The sequence below is a fragment of the Lissotriton helveticus genome (genome assembly GCF_964261635.1).
Source record: "Lissotriton helveticus chromosome 1_1 unlocalized genomic scaffold, aLisHel1.1 SUPER_1_unloc_72, whole genome shotgun sequence".
Taxonomy (NCBI): Eukaryota; Metazoa; Chordata; class Amphibia; order Caudata; family Salamandridae; genus Lissotriton; species Lissotriton helveticus.
In genome coordinates, this window is record NW_027611717.1 from 1 (window position 1) to 18,339 (window position 18,339).

Sequence of the window (18,339 nt, forward strand, 5' to 3'; positions counted from 1 at the left end):
GTCCGTGATGGAGTTGGTGAACGGTCCACGGGGTCCAGGAAGTCAGTAGATGAGGGTTCCTTGGTTGGTGGTGGTAGGGCTGGTCTGTATTTTGAATTGTAGATGTTCCATCAAGTCTGTGGGCTCGTCGGGGAGTATGCTCAGGCAGAGGGTGGATTTGTGTATGATAACGATTCCTCCTCCCGGGTGGGCGGGGCGGTCCTTTCTGGAGATCTTGTATCCTTGGGGAATGGCGATGTTGATATCCAGTTCCGAGGTGGTGTTGGTCCAGGTTTCGGTGAAGAACGCTATGTCCGGGGTGGTGCTGTTGAGGAGGTCCCAGATTTCAGTGGCATGTTTGTGGAGGAATCGGACATTGAGGAGGATGCATTGCATGGTCTTCGGTTTGGGTGTGTTCTTACGGTCGGGTTGTGCTGGGTTCATGTTCCTGGTGGTGGTGTAGGTTTGTCGGCAGAGGTGACAGCTGAAGGGTCCATGGGTGTTGGATGGTGAAGCTTGCTTGCAGTTGTTGTTGCGGCATGGGTTGAGTTTGTGGAGTGCTGCTGGGTCGTATCATTGGCGGGCGGAGGTCCAGGGTCCCTGGCACTGTCGGGTCGCGGACGAGTGCAGACGGGCTTGCCTTTGGCGCGGCCGCATAGCGGCCACCATTAAGTAGGGGTCAGGGAGGGCTGGACAGCTGGGAGATGGAAATGGGGAGGGGTGATTGGTCGCACTGGTGGTGCTGGGGGGAGGGTCCACGGTGGCAGCAGAAGCAGGGGAAAACAGACGAGAAAGGAGGAGAGTGGGAGAAAGGTGAAAAAGAGAAGACAAGCAGAGCACAGGAGAGTGCAGAAAACAGAAACGAAGCAGGAATATAGATTAGGCAAAGATATTGAACAGCAAGTGAAAAAAAGAGTAAAACAAGTGGAAAAATGGAGCGGAAAGAGGGCGAAAGGTGAAAAAGAGAAGACCGGCAAAGCACAGGAAAGTGCAGAAAACAGAAAGGAAGCAGGAATATAGATTTGGCAAAGATGATGAAAAACTAGTGACCAACGAGTAAAACGAGTGGAAAACGGAGCGGAAAGTGGGAGACAGGGGTGCACGGGACCACCAGGGATGATGCGCAGGTGAACCTGCAGGTGGAGGAGGGCCTCGAACACTCACACTGTAGAGTGCAGGGGCTGGGGGAGGCCTCACTCAATGGTGGAGCTGCAAGGGTGGGAGAGCAATTTCCTTGACAAGAGTCAGTGATCTTGCTCGCCTGTCCCCGCAGCGGCTGCCATAAAGTAGGGGATTGGTCGCGCTGGTTGTGCTGGGGGGAGGGATCGCGGGGGTAGCAGAAGTGGGGAAAACGGGCAAGAAAGGAGGAGAGTGGGAGAAAGGTGAAAAAGAGAAGACGAGCAGAGCACAGGAGAGTGCAGGAAACAGAAAAGAAGCAGGAATATAGATTAAGCAAAGTGCATTAAAATGTTGCATGTATCTATTTTTGAAGATGGGTAGGAAACCAAGCTTCTCAAGAGTAAACAGAGGCCGGTTGCTTTCGTGGTCTGCAGTTGTGCCTTGGTTTGTAAATACTAGTGTGTCTTTGAATGCATTAGGTGTCTAGTCAGCAAAAAAATAAGTTGTATGATTGTGATATCAAACCATAACATCAAACACATTAAAAAAAAAACCACACACACCTATGACCATATTCATTTGATAGGTAGTAGGTAATAGGAGCCAGGTGTCTGTAGCCACACTGGTCTCTGGTTATGTTTTGTACGAGCAGATTCCTTGGAGCTGTTAATTGATAACAGCTTGTGACATCAGGTGCTATATCAACAAGCATTTACAATGCAACGGTTTCGCCTTTGGAAAAGTTAGAGCTATTGGCAATGTAAAGGACAATGCCATTTATTTATCTGTTTTCAAAACCAACACATAGATACAAATTTTGTCATTTACAATGCCAATAGCTCAAACTTTTCCAAAGGCGAAACCGTTGCATCGTAAATGCTTGTTGTATGCATGCAGCACATTATAATGTGAGATTACCGACACTTCTCAGGAGCAAACAGGCCCTTTAAACAGAGTACCTGCACCTATATATTTCCAATTAAAGCACTGGTTACGAGTGAGTGACACACACACACGTCCATCTCTACCTCATTAAGACAATTCTAGAGAGAAAAAGCTTAGGTACACCATCCCATGCTCACTCGATAAAGCCGGTATCAGGAGAGTAACTATCTCCGCACACAAGCAACTTCCGCCATATGAACAACACACATGCGCAGCTCCTCCTGAACAGAGATAGCACTGAGAAAAAAAATCCGAGTACATGCGAGCCGTCATTCGAAGAAAAACAGAGAAATCACACACAACGGCCTTCCTTTCGGAGCACAGAGCTCAGAATTAACACTTGCTCGCAAGACCATACTACGGAACCCCAACATTCAATCGAAACACACGTCTTCCATCAAACTGAAGTCTTCTCCCAAGATCTCGCGCGAACGCACCTTGGGAGCTGCAATTGCGCATGTGCAAAGTTGAGACACGACTTTCTTGTACAAGCCTTTGTTAACCTACAAGTGCTATCCTTTTAGCATTTTCAGGAAAGAAGAAAACAAGGCGGGTGTTGTTGTCCAGAAGAGCGAGCAGGCACAGTGTGTTCTGCCCCCTCCGCGGCCGCCGCGCAGGGAGGAATTCGCTGAATTCCGGGGGTAGACGGAGACGTCAAACCAGCATTAGATAAGAGCTGCTGCCCGCTGTCTGCCCCTCTGCCTTCAGCCACAGTGCCCTCCCGTGCCCCAAGCAGGGAGCAGGGAGCTGCGAGCAGACGTGCATTCACAAAGCGAGCACCGTCAAAGCCAATAGGCCTGGCTACAGCAAGCATACATTGTGTTACTTATTTTTTTACAAGCATATGCCATAGAAATTAAACGTTTACAAATTAAAACAAGAAACAAAGGCACAAACAGGGGGGCAGAGGCTTACGGCATGGCCTCCGTAGACGCTGCTCGGAAAGCACAGCGTCCTGTAGGGATTTGGGGGCGTGCTCTCCCCTTCCCATTGGCTGGAAGGTAAAATTCCAGCCAATGGGAAGAGGAGAGGGCGGGACTTAAAAAAAGACCCAGAAATGCCCCCGAATCGCGTCAAGGCGGGCCCTGAACTCAGTGACGCTCCTCTCCTCCAATGGCTGGCCAGCATTTACGAGGCCAGCCAATGGAGGAGAGGGGCGTGTTCAGGCCCCCATACTACAGACATAAGATTTCGGCTCCGCCCAGTGCTTACGCAGTGCGACGGTAGCCGAAACCTAAAAACTGGCTGAGCATTCTGTGCCTTTTTCGTCCCTCAACTGGTATGACTGGGTACAAGACTCTGACAGTCTGGGGCATATTTCATTGCTCCTGGTAATTACTCAGCCCACCTCCCTCACCCAAACCATGTCCATCTTGTCACTGTGCCTGCTCCTTACATACCACCTGAATTTACCAAAAAAGTGCAGGCCTTTCCTACAAAAGTAGTCTGAATCCTATCAACAAACATGGCCACAGAATTGAAAACACCTGCATTCATCCTCCTATCCATCCTACATAAAATAATTAAACTAGTTGCCTCCGCATGTGTTCAAGTTGCATACAGTTGAAGGTTGTAAAAACATATACATGGCACAACTTGGAAAAGTGTGAAACCACAGCTTTCAACCCAGAGCCTTTAGTTTGTAAAGCTGCTTGATAGGAGATACCCGTGAGGAAGCAGCACATTGTATTTTCATTTCATGAGAGAGATCTTTACTCACATAATTGCACAACCACTAAAATTAAATCATAGCCAAGTATATCTTCAGTTTGAAGAGGTCAGACTGCAAAAGCACGTTTTAGTGAAATTAAAAATGACTTGTGTCACATGCATTCGTCGCGTCATCTTTTTCGCTGCTATTACTTCATCCCTTCATATTTTATAATATATTCACTGCACACGTTGATGCTCGAATTGTATCACAAATATTTTTTAAATACCGGCCTGCATGATTCAAAGTAAGGAAAGTATGATGTGCTCTGCTCCATTCATGTTGCAACACCTGATTACTCTATTTTGTGATGCCCGAGGAGCACATTGCTACCTCCACCCCTGCTGCAAATTTATTACACTTCAATACAACTCTGGCACTTAGCAGCTCGTGCTATTTTCATTGGGGCCATGCTTACAAGGCCTGCTACCACTGCTGGGAGACGAGAGAATGTAATGCTATGAGTGACTCTTTCACACCAGAACATGAAGCCATTTAGACGAGGTAAACATATAAATATCAAAAAGTACATCCATTTGAGCACTGAGAAGCTAAGATGTCACAGAAATAAAGTGGGCCTACGACAGGCAGCTAAAAATTGAGCTGAGCAGAGTCAGTCAGACGCAATCACAAATCATGCTACAAAATTTTTTTAAAAGAGGATATCCAGATACGGTGTTAAACTCAGCCCTGGAGAGAGCTCAACTGAAAGACAGAGAGACTTTACTTTCAACATCCACAACTAAAAAAGAAACCAAAATAACATGTGTCAGCAAATTCTCCACAGCGAGTCCAATATTAAAAAAAACTATCAAAAAACATTGGCGAATATTACAGACAGAACCAGACTTCAATAACATTTTTGCTGATGAACCACTATTCGCATACACTAGAGCAAAAAATCTAGGAGAAATTATCAAACATACCACAGTGTACAAACCGAATGCCAAATACAAAGGCACTATTCCATGTAAAAATTGCAGCAACTGCCATAATATAATGGAAGGCAATACCATAACGCATCCGATGAGAGGAAACAAAATCAAATTACATGTTACTGCAACCTGTGACACCAAAAACATTATATATATGATGAAGTGCCCTTGCGGGAAAGCATACATCGGACAGACAGAACGGAAATTCAAGATAAGGCTCACAGAGCATAAAAGTAACATTAGAATGAAAGTTTTGAAATCAGCAGTAGCAACCCATTTTATTGAACAAAATTATCAAATCAATCAAATCAAGGCATGCATCCTAGAAGTTGTGGAAAGAAGTAAAGAAAGAGACAATAAAAAAAACTCTCCTGAAACGTGAGAACCACTGGATATATTATTTACAAACATTAAGTCCTAATGGGATTAATGAACGGACAGAATTCAGCTGCTACTTAATGCCACATGCTACTTTACATCATATATAATACCTGATATTGTGCTGTGAGACCATTGTATATGCACCATTTTAAATGTATCTGTATTCAGTTATGATTTATCCATTATTAATTAGGTTGTTTTTTGCAATTGACATGTATTTTGCTTGCCATCCTTCACCGTATACTCATTGTTGTTCACACTCGTATGTTTATAAAGCTTTATTCACAACTCGATTGTGAACATTCACATTCTGAGCATCCGGCTCCTTTAAGAGATCACGCGCGTAGTTAACGTTTTAAAACACACCCCTCATACGTCAGACGCGAACTTCTTTCGAACCGAAGGAGAAACACACCTCAGCGCCATAAGACGTTAAGAAAATAATATTCGGTAAGCAGCCAAAGCGGAGCGCAGCAACCTTTTGAAACCAGCGCGTAACTTTTCGTATGGTTTAGATAATTCTTGTATCTTTAATACCATAGCTATAGATACCAGATAAGGTTGGACATATGACACATTATGGCATACAAAGTGAAGGATAGTATTAGGAGTTGGAAAAACAATGTTGGTGATTGCACAAGTGATTTTTTATTTAACTTGTTTTTATTTAACTTGAAATACAAAAAACAGAATGGGAGGTGCACTCGAATGAAGTCAGTAGCAGTAGTTATTTTTAAATAAATTCTTCTTTATTCAGAAAAGTATTGGTGAAGCATAGGCACAGCCAACGCGTTTCGTTCCTCTTTTTGCCTCTTTTAGGAACTTCGTCAGGGCTGTAAAGATTACAAACATATATATACATAAATATACATTCAACATAGCACATCAAGACATAGGTGTTAACAAAAAAAACTAGGAGTGAATAACCCAACAGACAACAACTAACACTAGACAAAATCTAAGATCAAACAGTAAAAGAGTGTAGTGGCACATCCTGGAATACAACAATTACCGTACAATACACTCAACAATTAAAAAGACTATCATGATACATACTGATATACATATTATTTACAAAAACTTTTGACCTAAGAGGACTAATCTCCATATTTACATATACCACATGAAGTATGATATGCAGCGAGAAGGAAGGGGTGACTGTAGGAGAGATTTTGTTACTCTAAGGAAGCCTTTAACAGATATTTTGCAATTCTCGAATGGGTTTCCCAAAGAAAAAGGGATATTTAGATAAATACTGCAATCCCGATGGGTACAGAATTTTTTACAAATATAAAAACCATGCACAAAAAGGAGTTAAAGAATAATTACAAAGAAAATTGGACAGAAAGAACAGTGAAACTGAATATGCTTACCGAGTACTTATAGCGTTAAGGAGCTGGACTCGATAATCAAATAAGATAACGTCCGGAGAGGTGGTCTGTTCAATAAATCAGAAGTAATATCCTGAGGTAAGACGAAAAAGTTATAAAAGTAAGGTGAGATGAAATAAAGTGAAAAAAAGGGGTGGGGGGGGGGAAGAAACACACCGCACAATAGATCCAACATCAGGATCACAACCGATAAGGAAAAATTAAGTATGAAAAATTAATAATAGTGATCTAGAATAAAAGAAATACCCATCTATGCTGGGATTGTGGGAATTGGAATAAGGGAGTCAACATTGAGTAGTCCAAGGCAGATAATTGGGTTCGGGAATTGAAGTATTGTATTAACAGGAGACCGAAAGGGGGTTTGTTTAGTGGTTAGATCGGGTATTGTTGCAAAGAACGGGGAAAGAGAGAACTGCAACACCTATAGCATTCCACTGAGGTATAAATTGGATACCAATTATATAGATATACCTTAATATTAGGATGAAGTACGCCTTACTGGGCGAATAGTTCTTTGTTGGTGTAATACAATCCAAAAACCAGAAGCTGTAATGGGATTAAGACTGAGTGGTCAGTGAGGAGAAAAATAGAAAAAAGTGGCCTGAAAAGAATTAATCATTGGCGCAGACACCGTAACTCCCGGATGGAATATGCATGGTGTGTGGTAACCCCTGGCACATTACACTACCAAGCAGCGATGTTAAAATACCACCTTATGTTATGTATCCATACAATAGAATTAATTTTAGTCCTCATTAAATACACTTGAGCAATTGGATATAACTAATCCCCAATCAATGCATTGAGCATATTCCAGGATGTGTCACTACACTCTTTTACTGTTTGATCTTAGATTTTGTCTAGTGTGTTAGTTGTTGTCTGTTGGGTTATTCACTCCTAGTTTTTTTTGTTAACACCTATTTCTTGATGTGCTATGTTGAATGTATATTTATGTATATATATGTTTGTAATCTTTACAGCCCTGACGAAGTTCCTAAAAGAGGCAAAAAGAGGAAAGAAACGCGTTGGCTGTGCCTATGCTTCACCAATACTTTTCTGAATAAAGAAGAATTTATTTAAAAATAACTACTGCTACTGACTTCATTCGAGTGCACCTTCCATTCTGTTTTTTATATTTCAATAATTTCTACATCCCATGGCAGCGGATGTTGGAAGAGATTGCACCACCCTAATTCAATAACTAAATGATCCGTAGTGCTTGACCTGGTCTGCTGCCCTTGGTCCTTTTGTCTTTTTGTTCAAATTTGACTGTCTCGCACCGGTTCTTTCTTTTACTTGAACTTATACCAGGAATATGGCTAGATTTGATGATGGGAGGGAGGAGTTAGCCCTCAACCTATTTGGCAGTAACAAACCCAAAGACATAACGCCGCAAGGGAATCCTAGTAAACCAAGCTTAAAACACTTTTTTCTAAATTAGAACGTTTAAAGAAATTAGAGCTGTCCCGATGGTGGGACGGGGTCACCCTAGAACAGTATCTAAACAATAAGAAGGTACCGAGAGGACTAAGAATCTTGATTTTTCCAACATTCGAAGATCTAAGTGACACTCTGCTCACTAAATGGGAGGGGAATCTTGAACATGCATCTAAAATTATGATGCAAATATTGATTAAACACGCAGGAGAGAAAGGAGATAAGCTAGGCGAGGAAATTGAGGCCCTCATATTAGAAATCAATGGGATGGAGCAGAAGGATCTAATTGATAAGAATTTTGAAATTCTCAAAAAGGTAATCAATGAACATCAGGTCTATCTTAAGGAGAAGAAGCTGAGAAAAATAAGAAGGGACGATAGAGACTATCAGGATGGCCGAATATATACATTCGCCAAGAAATTTGATAACATCCAGGGTAGTGAGGATAAAAAGAGACAACAAGAAGAAAGGGATGACAATGATGATGCGAGATCAGGGAGTAGCATAACTTCTGCATCCTCATGCAGTACAGCCTCTAACACAATACGAGAGATCCCTTTAGCCGAAGGGGCCACTCCTTTTCAAAAGGAGTTGGCCAAGTTACGTATCTGCAACAGACTACAACAAAAAAGGGAACTAACACACCCCCAGGGAGATCAAACAAAACAAGGAGGGGTGGCAGGAGGGCTAAGGGCAGGTACAGGAAAGAACCAGATGAACAACCCTACAAGCAAACCCAATACTGGGACAAGACCGAAACAATGAATGTTATTTGTTCTGACATTAACACTTGCGATACCGATTGTAATTTTGACCTGAAGGTTATCAACTTATCAAATAAAGTCTTGAACAATGATCAAATCTCTGTTTTAAGTAAAGGCTTAAATTTCTGTCCCACCCAGGGTGGGGACCTTGTTGATGTACATGAAGATCTGTACAAATTCGTAAGAAATTTAAAACTGAGGGATTTTTTCTCTCGCCAGACACCTAAGGCAAATGATATCACCAAAGGGGAGGTAGTGGGGTCACACACGGTATCTGATGTCAGAAATATACAGTTGCTACTCAATCTCGATGACGAAGACACATACGATATGGCATCCATATTGAATGAATGGGGTATCCAACAAGATCTTGGGACTGATAGCAACCTTAAACCAAGATCTAAGTTTATTCCCTCTTATAACTACCATCCCAGTATTGATACTTTCTATGACCAAGTAACCAATGACCTATACAAATTAGAAACACTTGAGAGACGCAACACCTCTACTATACATAATATCACTGCTAGGGAGAGACTTGCCCTGGAGAATTTGAGAACAGATAACACCATTGTCATCAAGGAAGCCGATAAGGGCGGAAACGTGGTTGTGATGAATCATCATGACTACATGTCTGAAATTCAAAGACAACTGAACAATATCAATTGCTACCAATGTATCCCTGCCAACCCTGTATACAAAATTAACAGTATGATAACAGCAAAACTCACTGAGTGGCGGGAGATTTGCCTCGTAAGTGAGAATGAATTCAGATACTTGAGGGTTGATAAAGCAAGATACCCGTGTATATACACTCTGCCAAAAATTCCCAAGGGGGGCGTCTTTCCACCTGGACGCCCCATAATTTCTGGAATTGGTTCAATGACGGAGAAAATTTCGGAATTTGTTGACCTTAAGTTACAGAAATATGTTACCAACCTTCCGTCTTACATTCGTGACAGCAAAGACATTCTAGTCAAATTCAATGGTTTACAATGGTCTGAAGAACTCTCCTTTGTAACTTTCGATGTGGAGAGTTTATACACATGTATTCAGAGTAATTTTGGTATAACTGCTGTGCGATCCTTCCTAGACAAAGAGAGAGCCGAATTACATGATTTCAATGAAATGCTCTAGGAAATGATTAATATCATTCTTGACAACAACTATTTCCTACATGATGGCACTTGGTACTATCAAATCTGTGGGACCGCCATGGGTTCGAAATTTGCGCCTTCGTATGCCTGCCTCGTCATGGGCTGGTACGAGCGGGAACATGCATGGTGCAATCGTGCCTCCCCCTGGACAGAACACATTGTGTTCTAGGGGAGGTACATTGATGACATCATAGTCCTATGGTCTGGAACGAAGGAGCAATTAGAGTCCTTCCATTCCTATCTCAATGACAACAACTGTAATGTCAAATTGACTATGAAACAGGGAAGGGAGAGCATTGATTTTTTGGACATCCAATTTTACATCAAGGACAATGTTGTCCAAAGTACACTCTTTAGGAAGGAAACATCCTGCAATGCAGTACTACGTGCCGAGAGTGCTCATCCACAGTCTGTGATCAATAATATCCCCTATAGGGAGATGGTACGGATACGGAGAAATTGTAGCCTGGAGGATACCTTTGCCAATAACATCCAGGAAGCAAATAACAGATTTCTGAAGAGGGGATACAAAAAGAATATTGTACACACAGCAGTTGAAAGGGCGACCAAACTAAATAGGGATGAAACCCTGTGTACAAAACAAAAAAAATCCAAATTATCTCGGAAAAAGGACTGTGGGGTGAGATTTGTAACCCAGTACAATACTAACAGTAATAAGGTGTACACCATCCTCAAAAAGAATTGGGCCACTCTTAAAGGTATTGCTGGATTATCAAATGTAATTACTGACCGACCACAAATAACTTACCGCAGAGGAAGATCGCTGCGAGAGACTCTGTGTAAGAGTTATGTGACTAATGTTAGGAAGATATGGTTCCCACCAAAACCTAGTGGTTTTTTCAATTGTGGAACATGCAATGTATGCCCTTTTGGTCGCAACAAGACTTATGAATTTGCTTATAACTCCTCTCAAACATATAAGATCAATGAATTCATCAATTGCAACACGCCATATGTGGTATATATATTGGGCTGCGATTGCAATATCATATATGTTGGTAGCACTGTCCGCCCATTAAAGACCAGAATTCAAGAACATCGTAGGGCGATAATTAACAAGGATATTCGGTATCCAGTTAGTATACACTACAACGACAATCATCCCAATGATCTAACCTTTTGGTTCTACGGAATTGATCATATTCCGCAGGATAGTCGGGGGGGAGACCGAGAACTGGCACTCCGACAAAGGGAAGCAAAATGGATTTGCCGTTTGAAGGCCACCCAAATGGGGCATAACACTGATAGGGAACTTCATTACTTCTTAAACTGACAACTTGACTTTCCAACAACTAATCCCTGAGATGTGCCCGGATGTGGTCCTATTATGATAATCAATACCTGAACTATGCCTTTATAATGATGTTTTTTCAGTAGGCCAAGATAGATGTATTTGATTTTCACTTAGCTTTTAATACTTGTGTATATATGTTTACTCCCCTTTTTGTGGTATCAAAAATGTTTTCTCCTGTTCATACATGTGATTCTAATTTGTCAGTTCGTTTAAGGTGGGATTCAGATATGGTACAATCATTCAATCAAATATGAAGGGGCTTTGCATTGTGCTTATTTGACTCTGTGACTGGTTATTCTAGGGTTACCATCTCCCTTATAAATAATTATATCGAAATAAGCTTTTTATACATATCTTCATGACGCACGGTACTTTATTGTCATGTTCTAGCATTTGTTTATTATGATTTATGTGATCATATTTACTTTTTCTCAGTTTTTCGTTTTGGGGCGAAATTTAATAATAATTTTCTGCCGGACGGGGTAATATTTCTTAGGAACGTAATCGTGGGTTATCAATGCTCCATCTCGATTCTATTTTCAATCTCCTTACACCTTTTTGAATCCGGCTTGCAATATCTCTTCTTTTTCATTGAAACCACACTACAAGATGGCGCCCAACTAGAGTTCGAAGCCATGCTCGGACTCATCACATGACGGGTGTCTAATGGGCGGGGCTTACTCGGTGCTAACAGGTGTACACAATTCTTACTTTAGAATAAAAACAGCATGGCGCCCGCGGTTCGTTTGCGAGACGCCACGTATGCCGAGGTTTCAGGATCCGCTACCCTATCACAGGTATGACTGGCGGACATGGGGACGGGGGGCTATGTGCACATAAATGGCCTTCTTTCGGCTTGCAAATCCCGGGGTTTGAATCGGGTTTCTCTTTACACCTCAGGTGCGGTTTCCCGCGTATGTGGCTTTAAACTCGGGTTATTACTGGACCAGTGGCGGTCGGATGATACTACCGATTTCGTTACCTTGGAGGTCCTGAATGTGGGAGCAACAATATAGGTGTCTCTGGACCTACGCTTGGTATTACCCATTGATTTAATATTTCATGATGTAACTATTTCTTTGTCGTATGTTATTTTGAAAAAGAATCCGTTAGTTAAGATATTCCATATACGCATACATGCATCTGTTTCATACGTATGACCCTTGATATATGTTTTTCTTGAATTTTTCATGAACGTGATTTGTGCTCTTTTTGTACTTAACTTTTAAAAAATCTATGCTCAGGTCTCAAGTGGCCTTTTCCTTGTGACCTCGGTTTGGCCCTTAATCTATTTCAATTTACTTTATAGAACCGTTTTTGAAGATTTTATGAACCGGATAAACTTAACACGACCTGGATAAACTCAATGTCAATCTGGCTCTGGGGCTTTTATTAGGTAAGGATGTGACTCATAGATTATTCCTTACTAATTGTAGGAAAATACTAATGCGAATGGAGCTGAATCTCATTGCTCAATGCATTGATTGGGGATTAGTTATATCCAATTGCTCAATTGTATTTAATGAGGACTAAAATTAATTCTATTGTATGGATACATAACATAAGGTGGTATTTTAACATCGCTGCTTGGTAGTGTAATGTGCTAGGGGTTACCACACACCATGCATATTCCATCCGGGAGTTACGGTGTCTGCGCCAATGATTAATTCTTTTCAGGCCACTTTTTTCTATTTTTCTCCTCACTGACCACTCGGTCTTAATCCCATTACAGCTTCTGGTTTTGGATTGTATTACACCAACAAAGAACTATTCGAGACGACGCCCAGTAAGGCGTACTTCATCCTAATATTAAGGTATATCTATATAATTGGTATCCAATTTATACCTCAGTGGAATGCTATAGGTGTTGCAGTTCTCTCTTTCCCCGTTCTTTGCAACAATACCCGATCTAACAACTAAACAAACCCTCTTTCGGTCTCCTGTTAATACAATACTTCAATTCCCGAACCCAATTATCTGCCTTGGACTACTCAATGTTGACTCCCTTATTCCAATTCCCACAATCCCAGCATAGATGGGTATTTCTTTTATTCTAGATCACTATTATTAATTTTTCATACTTAATTTTTCCTTATCGGTTGTGATCCTGATGTTGGATCTATTGTGCGGTGTGTTTCTTCCCCCCCCCCCTTTTTTCACTTTATTTCATCTCACCTTACTTTTATAACTTTTTCGTCTTACCTCAGGATATTACTTCTGATTTATTGAACAGACCACCTCTCCGGACGTTATCTTATTTGATTATCGAGTCCAGCTCCTTAACGCTATAAGTACTCTGTAAGCATATTCAGTTTCACTGTTCTTTCTGTCCAATTTTCTTCGTAATTATTCTTTAACTCCTTTTTGTGCATGGTTTTTATGTTTGTAAAAAATTCTGTACCCATCGGGATTGCAGTATTTATCTAAATATCCCTTTTTCTTTGGGAAACCCATTCGAGAATTGCAAAATATCTGTTAAAGGCTTCCTTAGAGTAACAAAATCTCTCCTACAGTCACCCCTTCCTTCTCGCTGCATATCATACCTCATGTGGTATATGTAAATATGGAGATTAGTCCTCTTAGGTCAAAAGTTTTTGTAAATAATATGTATATCAGTATGTATCATGATAGTCTTTTTAATTGTTGAGTGTACTGTACGGTAATTGTTGTATTCCAGGATGTGTCACTACACTCTTTTACTGTTTGATCTTAGATTTTGTCTAGTGTTAGTTGTTGTCTGTTGGGTTATTCAATCCTAGTTTTGTTTGTTAACACCTATGTCTTGATGTGCTATGTTGAATGTATATTTATGTATATATATGTTTGTAATCTTTACAGCCCTGACGAAGTTCCTAAAAGAGGCAAAAAGAGGAACGAAACGCGTTGGCTGTGCCTATGCTTCACCAATACTTTTCTGAATAAAGAAGAATTTATTTAAAAATAACTACTGCTACTGACTTCATTCGAGTGCACCTTCCATTCTGTTTTTTGTATTTCAATAATTTCTACATCCCATGGCAGCGGATGTTGGAAGAGATTGCACCACCCTAATTCAAGAACTAAATGATCCATAGTGCTTGACCTGGTCTCCTGCCCTTGATCCTTTTGTCTTTTTTTTATTTAACTTGTTGATGTTCATTTAACGCACCGATGTTATACCGCATAGAGTTGACAATTGTAACACGTTAATCATTTAATGTTGCACAAAATAGTGATGGTTACATCATTTGTTTATACAATCACAAAAGAGGGGCGAGGGTCAAATAAGTTTAAACTCTGCCACCCCGAACCCCCGGAAACCTATAGTTGTACACACAAAAAGGGTGGATAGAGTAAATCGTAAAACCATATATACTAATACGGTAAGGGATAGAGCAAGCCCAATAGGGCATATCACTCTATTTGAAAATACTGCCCTCACCAGGCAAGATGGCTTAAATGGAATAAATTGTGGTTGATTTCTGAAGGACTGAACTGTGCGTTCGACTTTTGGAGAGAGACACTGTGCTACAAACCCGTTTTGCATTCCTATACATGTGGAAATTGGGCGGACCACGGAGCCGGGCTGCACGCTAAATGTTTAAAGAAAGAATAAAACTTCATGAGGAACAGAATTGGACTAACCCGGTGTGCACAGTTACCCTTTCTTGTATACATTTTAAAACCAACCAGCAGACGAATATTAATGCAAAATGTTTTAGTGCTGAATACTAATGCACAATGTTTTAGGACTACAAACACTGCAAACAGAACAGTCACAAAACATCAGACTACTTCCAAAGCATCACTCAAAAAATAAAGCACAAACACAGAAAGATTCTTATATGTTTCCAAATTGTTTTCTGGAACCTCACTAATGTGATTAAAACAAAAGGAAAAGTGTCCGATACCCAAGAAGAAAACATGACCAACAAACTCTTCAAACAAAACGTTTTACAATTGCAGTTCCCCGTCAAAGAAAACCTAGGACCTCCAGACGTAAAACAGGGCGGACTAGCATCCAGTCATACAAGGGCAAGTGAAAACCATATGTTGAAAGAAAACCACGGCCTTGTTATGGTCTGTGGCTGGTATGCCAAAAAAAGACTATGTAGATTTCATTTCTTGCACTTTGTCAATGCGCTTACCTCTCTGAAAACTTACCCAACACAACCAAACGTCGACAAAACATTGCCAAACATTCAATCTGCGCCAGCTCACAACATTCAAGATACCATTACAAATCCCCACAAACACCTACAATCACCCCCACCAGCCAGGTAAAAACATATACACCGCACACCCTAAACAGCTAAATAGCACCCCAATGGCTCTGAAGACACTATGATACACCCAGAGACACCTGTATACACCCAAGGGAACAAAGACCAAGATCTCAGACATTACCAACATCATATACGTCCACATGCATATCCACAGAGAGCAACACCCAGTCTAACATGTCACAAACCAGTACATATGAAGCAAAACTTATGAATATTCAAATACTCTCACAATTTATATACCGTGCTATTTGTAATGGAAATCACCTTCAACATAAGGGTAGGAAGAGGTTGATGGGGCGAGGCACAAGATCACAAAAACTCACCTGAGTGATAAAACCACCTACCTTTTCACCAGACTCTCCTCACACAACACAGCCTTGTGAATACATAGCTCCTTCCAACCCAACAAGGTCTGCAACTTTTAGTCGGTGAGCATGTTTCATTTTTGGAAAAAGGCTGGACTCCCACAATAATACATGTTCAAAACCTGGAGAAAGTGCAGCTCCAGTCTGACATTTTTCCTTAAATAAAAACATAATACTGCAAAGTGTACCTTGAAAATATGCAGCACAAGAATCCGGCTGCCCATTTGCTTCATGCAAATTTTAAATATGAATTCAATCAATCAATCAATCAATTAATCAGGGGTTTGTTAAAGCGCAACTACTCACTGTCATGTATTCCTATAGGTTCTGAATCAGTCCCCCTATTCCTGACCCTATTCTGGTTAAACTAACTATCAAGTTAACTAACAGTCAGCCCATGAGGCAAGAACAGCCCCCATGATGCAGATACCGTTATCTGACGCAGTCACACTACGGCACAGGAACGTGTTATCTGATTAGGTCATAACGCTTGAGATCTAATTAGACAAGCGACATTCCTCCAGCCCCTGATAAGGCATACGACGTTCTCATAACAAATCAAACCTATGACAACCTGGATAATCCGTGCGGCCATTGTTTTGATTTCACAGAGAACTTTAGTAAAGAATGTGCTAACGAGCAAGTCGTATGACATCTTTATTGACGTATCTATGTCCATCCTTACGTCAATCTCGGCACCTTTAAGGTATAAATATTGCCGACCTTGCCCTATGCAAACACACGCGTGGTGACAAGACGGAGCAGCCATACTTGCCGAAGCCGAGAGCAGAAGCAGACCCCGCTGGCAGCAGCCCCGCCTTCCTGACGCGCTGAGAGACGCGCTGCTATCTCAAGCCGAGAGACCCAGCACCGGCGCTTTCGGGCAGCCCTCGCAGGCAGCCTGGAATATCGAGAGCAGAGAAAGAGATACTATTCCTCATCCATCCTAAATTCCAGGTACAGAACTGAATAACCCCTCACAGAGAATTCTTTAGTTATTCACTTGGCAAAAAACAAACTTAACTTAAACTGTAACTTTCTATTCCCGCTCACGCATTAGACTTAGGTCAGGTACACGGGGTAGGCGTATTTAGAAACACCAGTTGAGCACGTTTAGTCAAAATGTATATGTGTATGTAAATATATTTTAATCATTTCAAACATCATATGGCTCAGAAACCATATCAATGTTTTTACAGTATTATTTTATACTATTGCTTTTAATGTATGCACTTTACTTAACTATAAGTATTGCAATAATATCGATCCATTTCTCATGTATGAGAAAAGAGACTGATCAATAAATAACACCTTTTTATTGAACACGCCCGTCTCTTCCTTTTCTCTACATTCTGATGAGACTAAGAATGCACGTACTGACTGAGTAAAATAATTGCCTTGTGCTCACACGACTCTCGAGATTGACTCTTGATTAGGGGAGAGCAAAGTTGTCATGTTCTATGGTTGTCAGAAACTAAATCCCTTCTTGTCTAATCAGGGGAGTTAATTCCTTCCTTGAACATTCGAGAAAGTTTCTAGCGAACTCTGAGCTTAGCTGGCAAACCCAAAAATTAAGTCTAGTATCGACAGTAGTAGACCTAGTTAACGTCTGGTCTAGGCCTTTACTGCTGTAGGTATTATTCCAATGCGCAGAGCCTATTGGGAAAATAGGAGCTACACTACATCACCCGCAAGGGTCTCAAGGCGCTGGGGGTGGGAGGGTGCAGGTTCCAGGCCAACAAGGAGGGGGACCGTCAAAGAGCCAAGTTTGAGGTTTCTTATGAAGATGGGGAGTGATGTTGTCTATCTCAAGTGGAGCGGAAGGGCGTTCCAGGCTCTGGCCGCGCGGAAGGAGAGGGAGCGGCCTTCTGATCTGTTTTTTCTGGTGCGTGGGACCCCGGCGTAGGAGAGCTGGGCTGATCTGGGGTCCTTTGGGGTGCGTGGAATTTGAGTCGGCTGTTTAGGTATGCTGGTCCAGTGTCGTGGACGGCCTTGTGTGCATGAGCATCTTGAAGGTGACTCTTGCCTCGATGGGGGAGACAGTGGAGTGTGCGCAGGTGCCGGGCGATGTGGCAGTGCCTTGGCAGGTTGAGGACCAGCCTGCGGCTGCGTTCTGGATGTTCTGTAACTTGCGAGTGAGGTTTTTGTTTGTTCCAGCGTTGAGTGCGTTGCCGTAGTCGAGTCTGCAGGTGATCAGGACGTGAGTGAGGGTCTTTCTGTGTTCAAAGGATATCCATTTGAAGGTCTTATGTAGGAGGTGGAGGGTATGGAAGCAGGAAGATGAGACAGAGTTGATCTGGCGGTCCATTTTGAGCTCCGAGTCCAGGATGATTCCCAGGTTGCGTGCGTGGTCCGTGGGGGTGGGCCGGTTTCCGAGGGTGGGGGGCAACCAGGTGTCATTCCAAGCATTGGGGTTTGGGCCCAGGATGAATACTACTGTGTTGTCGGTGTTTAGTTGTAGGCAGCTGTGTTTCATCCATTTTGCGACGGCTTCCATGCCTTCTTGAAAGTGGTGTCTGGCAGGGTGAACAACCTTTACAACGAAACTTTTACAACGCACTACCATTACAACGCG